An 8,219-nucleotide genomic window follows, 5' to 3' on the forward strand; every position below is an offset into this window, starting at 1 on the left:
GCTCTGCGGTCTTCTTCAAAGGAGGCTGCTGCCCGCCAAACTGTGAGGCGCCAAGATGCACGGTTTGAGGCGTTATCAGCCCACTGGCGGTGGTCAATGTGGCAGGCACCAAGAGATTTCTTTAGGCAGTCCTTGTACCTTTTCTTTGGTGCACCTCTGTCACGGTGGCCAGTGGAGAGCTCGCCATATAATACGATCTTGGGAAGGCGATGGTCCTCCATTCTGGAGACGTGACCCATCCAGCGCAGCTGGATCTTCAGCAGCGTGGACTCGATGCTGTCGACCTCTGCCATCTCGAGTACCTCGACGTTAGGGGTGTGAGCGCTCCAATGGATGTTGAAGATGGAGCGGAGACAACGCTGGTGGAAGCGTTCTAGGAGCCGTAGGTGGTGCCGGTAGAGGACCCATGATTCAGAGCCGAACAGGAGTGTGGGTATGACAACGGCTCTGTATACGCTTATCTTTGTGAGGTTTTTCAGTTGGTTGTTTTTCCAGACTCTTTTGTGTAGTCTTCCAAAGGCGCTATTTGCCTTGGCGAGTCTGTTGTCTATCTCATTGTCGATCCTTGCATCTGATGAAATGGTGCAGCCGAGATAGGTAAACTGGTTGACCGTTTTGAGTTTTGTGTGCCCGATGGAGATGTGGGGGGGCTGGTAGTCATGGTGGGGAGCTGGCTGATGGAGGACCTCAGTTTTCTTCAGGCTGACTTCCAGGCCAAACATTTTGGCAGTTTCCGCAAAGCAGGACGTCAAGCGCTGAAGAGCTGGCTCTGAATGGGCAACTAAAGCGGCATCATCTGCAAAGAGTAGTTCACGGACAAGTTTCTCTTGTGTCTTGGTGTGAGCTTGCAGGCGCCTCAGATTGAAGAGACTGCCATCCGTGCGGTACCGGATGTAAACAGCGTCTTCATTGTTGGGGTCTTTCATGGCTTGGTTCAGCATCATGCTGAAGAAGATTGAAAAGAGGGTTGGTGCGAGAACACAGCCTTGCTTCACGCCATTGTTAATGGAGAAGGGTTCAGAGAGCTCATTGCTGTATCTGACCCGACCTTGTTGGTTTTCGTGCAGTTGGATAATCATGTTGAGGAACTTTGGGGGACATCCGATGCGCTCTAGTATTTGCCAAAGCCCTTTCCTGCTCACGGTGTCGAAGGCTTTGGTGAGGTCAACAAAGGTGATGTAGAGTCCTTTGTTTTGTTCTCTGCACTTTTCTTGGAGCTGTCTGAGGGCAAAGACCATGTCAGTGGTTCCTCTGTTTGCGCGAAAGCCGCACTGTGATTCTGGGAGAATATTCTCGGCGACACTAGGTATTATTCTATTTAGTAGAATCCTAGCGAAGATTTTGCCTGCAATGGAGAGCAACGTGATTCCCCTGTAGTTTGAGCAGTCTGATTTCTCGCCTTTGTTTTTGTACAGGGTGATGATGGTGGCATCATGAAGATCCTGAGGCAGTTTACCTTGGTCCCAACAAAGCTTGAAAAACTCATGCAGTTTGGCATGCCTTACAAAGCCGTCCTGTCCAGAGAAGAAACAAGCCTTCCGTCGCGCATGCAGCCATCTTCAGCGCAAACTCCGGGAGATCCAAAATGAGTGGTGGACTAGCCTCGCCAAACGAACACAGCTCAGCGCGGACATTGGCGACTTCAGGGGTTTCTACGTGGCTCTAAAGGCTGTGTACGGCCCCTCACCCCAAGTCCAAAGCCCGCTGCGCAGCTCAGACGGCAAAGTCCTCCTCAGCGACAAGATCTCCATCCTCAACCGATGGTCAGAACACTTCCAATCTCTTTTCAGTACCAACCGCTCAGTCCAAGATTCCGCCCTGCTCCAGCTCCCTCAACAGCCCCTAAGGCTAGAGCTGGATGAGGTTCCCACCCTGGATGAGACATATAAGGCAATCGAACAACTGAAAAGTGGCAAAGCAGCAGGTATGGATGGAATCCCCCCAGAAGTCTGGAAGGCTGGCGGCAAAACTCAAACACTGTAGATAAATCATCATAAAATACCTTATAAAATTCATCCGAAAACCCATCATCACCAGGTGATTTTCCATTCGGCATTTCCAACATAGCCGATTTAATTTCTAAATCAGTAAAAGGAGCCTCCAGCTCCAATATGTCTTCTTCTCCTAGTACCGGTAATTTCAACACCGATAAAAAGAAGTCAATCGATCTGCTCTCCTGTTTTTCCTCAGAAGTATATAATTTCTTATAAAATGAATGAAACTCATTATTAATCTCATGAGATTTGTAAGTAACAGTTGAATTTCGTCTGACTGCATTAATAACCCTTGATATCTGTTCTTTCTTTAACTGCCATGCAAGTACCTTATGTGCTTTCTCACCCCATTCATAATACCGTTGTTTAGATCTATTAATCAAGCATTCAAATTGATAAGATTGCAACGTATTGTATTTAAATTTCAATCTAGACAACTCTATCTTCTGATTTTCTCTCACATCTCTCTGAAATTCCTTTTCTAATTCATCAATCCGTTTCTTTAATTCAAGGCTCTCGGTCAGATAATTCTTTTTAACCTTAGAGGTATAACTAATTATTTGACCTCTCAAGTAAGCTTTCATAGCATCCCACAATATAAATTTACTCTGAACAGTGTTAACATTTTCTTCCAAAAAGAAATTAATATGTTTTTTAAAAAATTCAATAAATTCTGCTTTTTTAAAAAGCAACATCATATTGAATCTCAACGAGAAGCTGCATGAACTTTTTCAGAACTCTCATAAGTAAAATACAACAAAGAATGATCTGAAATTACCTTACTTTTATATTCTGCTTGCAGTATTTTCCCCTGTAAATGTGCCGATACTAAAAAAAAAATCAATTCTAGAAAAAGGTTCATGTCTAAATGAATAAAAAGAGAGATCCTTCACTGTTGGGTTAAGACGTCACCAAATGTCCACTAAATTAAAATCTTTCATCAAAGCTCGAATTTGAATTGCCATTTTAAATTTTTTAACATTTTTTGGAGATTTATCTAATAAAGGTTCCAAAACACAGTTAAAATCTCTTCCAACCAGAACATTTTCATTAGCTTGTCCCAGAAGCAGAAATGCATCTGAAATAAATGCTTCATCATTCACATTCGGTGCACAAATGTTAAGTAAAGTCCAAAATTCATTAAAAATCTTACAATTCAACTTAAGAATATGTCCTGCATTCATTTCCATTGATTGTAATTCAAAAGACAAATTTTTATGTATCAAAATTGCTATTCCCTTAGCTTTGGAGTAAATGAAGAAGAAAAAACATGTCCAACTCAGTGCCTCTTCAATTTCATACTTTCCTTTTCATTCAATTGTGTCTCCTGTAAAAAAGCAATATCAATCTTCATCTTTTTAATGTAAGCCAAAACTCGCTTAAGCTTGATCGGGTTGTTTAATCCCTGAACATTAAAGGTAGCAAATTTCAAATTTGACATATCTAATACAATTGCTAAATACCAAAAATAATCACAAAATTAATAATAGAGAAAAAAATTGAGATTTTTTTTATATAGGACCTTCAAATTAAAATATATAGGCCTTCCAAATAAAAAATTATATTCGTTAATAAGAGAAAAGAAAAACAACAAAAAAACCCCAAAAAACTACCAAAAGGTAGTAATTCCCTAAAAAAACTGGGTGTGGATTACCCACTAACGACTGATGACTAACAAAGAAGTTAGTGCAATCCCCTCCTCCCCAGCCAATCAATCAAAAATATTAACATATTACAAAAAAAATCAGCCTTGAGATTCCAGTCCAGATGGTGAACTCATTTCAAGAGTAAGTGAACTCTTTCCATTCCCGTTCTTTCCCTTCTGCCATTTTGCCCATTTCCAAATCCATCAGATTTTCTTGGAGGACTTCTTTGTCTTCTGACATCTGGTAATGAATTAGCAAAAACCATTGCCTCATGCTCACTCTCAAAGAATTGAGACTGATAGTTTCCATAAAACACTTTCAACACAGCAGGATAACGAAAAGCAAATTTGTAACCTTTACACCATAAAACATCTTTAATTGGATTAAATTCACGTCGGCGTCTGATGATATCTTGACTCAAATCAGGGTAGAAGAAAACTCTGCTATTATCTCTGTCCAAACAATTCAAACAACGAACTAATGCAGCTCTTGGAGGTTGACCAGGTTGGGATGGTCTTCTTACAGCTCTATGTGCTCTTTCCAATACCAATCCATCAGGAAAATACTCTTCCCCCAACATCTGGGAAATCCAATTTTTAAAAAATTTGACAGGATCTTGACCTTCTGGCAAACCCACAATTTTCACATTATTTCTTTTGCTTTGATTTTCCACATAGTCCATTTTTTTGTTAACTCTTTTTCCCGGGCTCCTAAATCTTTAACTGATTTTTCCACCTTGACTATTGTTTCTGTATTGGATTGTATCTGTTGTTTACATTCAGAAAAAGAAGCTTCAAATTTTTAAAGTTTTCCTGATTTTCTTTAACTTCTGCCTTAACCACAGTTAGGTCTGAAGTTATATTAGTGTTCATTTGAACCAGCTGGTTCAATTGACCAGTAATAACATCCAAATAAGAAGCAATACCTTCAAACATCATGGAAACAGGATGAGGTGCAGTTTGAAATGCAGGATCCAATTCCATAAGTAGTAACTCACTTTCTTCCAGTTCTTCTTCCATCTTCTGTGCAGTGGTAGAGTAAGGTAAGTCCTCTTCTTGTTGTTCTTCAAAAGGCAGCATTCTAGTCACTTTTGTCCCCACCAGTGATTGTTGAAGCTTGGGGATTGCTGAAAATGGATCCAAGGATGTTCCAGGTCATTTAGGCCCCAATTCTTCGACACTTCAAAACTGTATTTTCTTTTGTAACTGAAGCTTAGTTTTTTTTTGCATTAGCAGCCATAATGGCTCACCAAAATATCAAAATGAAAATTAAAGTTTTAAAATTAAAAATAAAGGGTTAAAAAACAGGCACTTAAAAGTCTGACCAGAGAGGGCAGGGATTACACGTATGGTCTCTACGCCATCTTGCCACACCCCCTTTCCTGAATAAATACTGATGCAAAAAATACATTTAAAATTTCCCCTATATATTTTGGCTCCATATATTACCGACCACTCTGATTTTCAAGGGGACCAATTTTGTCCCTGACTATCTTCTTGCTTTTAACCTTAGGATTTTCCTTCACCTTTTCTGACCAAGCAACCTTATATCTTCTTTTTGCCTTCCTAATTTACTTCTCAAGTTTTTTTCTTCATTTTTAAATAGTTCTCAAGTACCTCATTTGCTCCATGTTGCCACTACCTGCTATACAGTTCTCTCTTCTTCCGAACCAGATTGTTATGAGCTCAGAGGATTCCAAAACCCAGCAGCAAAAGATATTCACCAAGACAAATGGTTACTTAAGCAAAAGTTGCTCTTAATTATCTTTAAACATGAAAACAGAATCACACTTTAACTTATCACTATTGACTTAACTAACCTAACTTAACCCCCTTCTAATTCTAAGCGCACATGTAAGTTCAGAAAAGTTCTTTGGTTCACAGTCCAGTCTCACTTCTCATTCATCCAAGTTCACTGGTTGCAGGAAATTCTTATACTGTGCACAGAATTGAACATTTATAAAGTTCACTAGGCTTTGGCGCGTGAAAGGTAAATGGTTACTGTTCAGTAAGGTTCTTGTCAGTTTTCAGAGAGATTCATTGTACGCTGACACCCACAACTGATTTACTTCCATCAGCCATTTCATTGTCTTGCTGAAGAAACTTGCCCCATCAGGGTTCTCCAGATGATAAACTCTTTCATTCAGGTCACCACAGAGTGCCTTTTTGTTTATCTTATTCCAAGTGAAACATTAGACAACCAGTCCTCTCCTCTTGCATGAACCACAAGGGCTTTGATCAGGCTGAACTAAGCACTCACAACCCATCTTCCAAATGGGGTATTCCACAAGCTTGCCGGCTTGTCCTGTTCCAGTCCCAGCTGCTGTTGCTGACTGTAACTCTGTAGAACCGATCTCTCTATCTCTCCCTCTCTCAGAGAGAAAGCCTGTTTGATCCTCTCTGCTTGCAAAACCACATGACCATCTTAGAACAAGTTGCACTGCAGTGTATCTGCTGCTCTAACAAGCTCTTTCATCTGTTGCCTTTTTGTAAACAACAATCCATTAGTGATGTCTCGGGAACTCTCCAAAGCTTCTGCAAAGACTGTTGGCCCTGACATGTCTAGCATGGGGCAGAGCTCCAGTATTTTAAATAAGATGTTTTAAAGTCTTTGTATGTGACCTAAACTAACAAACACTGCCCCAATTGATCTCCCAAAAGAATATCTATATTCTCCCAAAAGATCCCCAATATACCTCAAAAACCAAGGTCCACTGTGCCTATTAACTTTACCTGTAATCCTAACAGGAACATGGAAACATTGGACTCTCAAAATTTCACTTTTGAAGGTCCTCCACTTACCTCACACATCATTGCCAGAAAATAATTTATCCTAATCCATGCATTCTAGATCCTTTCTCATTTCCTCAAAATTAGCCTTTCTCCAATTTAGATTCTCAGCCTGAGGTCCAGACCTCTCCTTCTTCATAATTAACAAAACTATTGACACCATGATCATTGGATCCAAAATGAACCCCCTACACATACTTATGTCACCTGTCCTGTCTTTTTTCTTAATAGGAGACCCAGTATTGCATTCTCTCTAGTTGGCTCCTCAATATAATTGTTTTCCAGAAAAAAATTGACAAGCTCCAAGCCATCCAGCCCTTTTACAGTGTGGGAGACCCAGTCAATATGTGGAAAGTTAAAGTCACCTACTATCACCTCTAACAGCTGTCTGGTGTCTCTCTGCAGATTTAATACAACCCCGTGTCTGTGGTCATAAATTTCCTGTTCCTCAGATCCACCCATATGGCCTCAGTAGACAAGCCCTCTGGTCTGTGTCCTGCCTGAGAACAGTTGTGATATTTTCCCTGATGAGCAATGCCACTCCTTCCCCTTTCATCCCCCCTGTTCTATTGCGTCTAAAGCATTGGAAGCCCGGAACATTGAGCTGCCAATCCTGCCCCTCCTGCAACCAAGTTTCACTTATGTCCACAATTTCATAATTCCATTTGCCAATCCACACTCTAAACTTGTCTGCCTTTCCTACAATACTCCTTGCATTGAAATAGATGGACCTGAGAACATTATCTCTACCATGCACAACCCTTTGAGTCTCCACTCCTCTATTTGCTCTGGCACTCTGGTGACCACCCCCCTGCAAATCTCGTGTAAACCCTGGAAGCAGCACCAGCAAACCTTCCCACAAGGATATCTTTGAGCTTTTAACTGTAGGCAGACCAAAGACAAGCCTTTCTCAAATGCCCAAATCAAAGTCTGAGCTATGATTTTATTGCCTACAGCATGAAAAATGTGATTTTGATGCTTGCAGTATATTTAAACAATAGCTTTAGCCTCCAATTGCACACACAAAGAGAACATGAATCAAGCACAGATTCAAGTGCACTCGATGCCCAATATTGTCTCGCCCATTTACTATTCATGATCAGATCTTTTTATCCTTTCAATGGGAAAAAGTCAGAACAAACATTAGAACAGAAGATAGAATTGAGAGGATAGTTAAGAATCCCATGGGATTCATTAATAGGGGACTGAGTTCAAGAGTCATGCCACTTGACATATCTCTGGAGAGACCATACTGTGTTCACTTCTAGTCACCTTATTATAGGAAGGACGTGGAAACTGTGGAGAGGGTGCAGAGGAGATTTACCAGGATATTGCCTGGATTGGAAAATATGCCTTATGAGGCAAGGTTAGCAGAGCTGGGACTTTTCTCTTTGGAGTGTAGAAGAATGAGAGGTGACTTAATAGAGGCATAGATAGGATGGACAGCCAGCAACTGTTTCCCAGGGCAAGATCACCAACATGTGTGCAAAGTGAAAGGAGGGAAGTTTAAGGGTACATTTTTTACACAGAGAGTTGTGTGGGCCTGGAATGTCTTGCCAGGGGTGGAGGTGGAGGCTGAAACACTGGGGGCATTTAAGAGAGACAGGCACATGAATGGAAGAAAAATAGAGGGTCACAGGGTAGGGATGGCTTTTTTTAAAGGATTATATGGCTTGGCTCAACATTGAGGGCAAAAGAGCCTGGATTATGCTGTAATGTTCTAGGTTCATATGAAATAAGAGCAGGAGTCGGATATTGAGCCTGGTCCACCCTTCAAAAGATCTCGGCTG

The sequence above is a fragment of the Narcine bancroftii genome, chromosome 2 (genome assembly GCF_036971445.1).
Source record: "Narcine bancroftii isolate sNarBan1 chromosome 2, sNarBan1.hap1, whole genome shotgun sequence".
NCBI lineage: Eukaryota > Metazoa > Chordata > Chondrichthyes > Torpediniformes > Narcinidae > Narcine > Narcine bancroftii.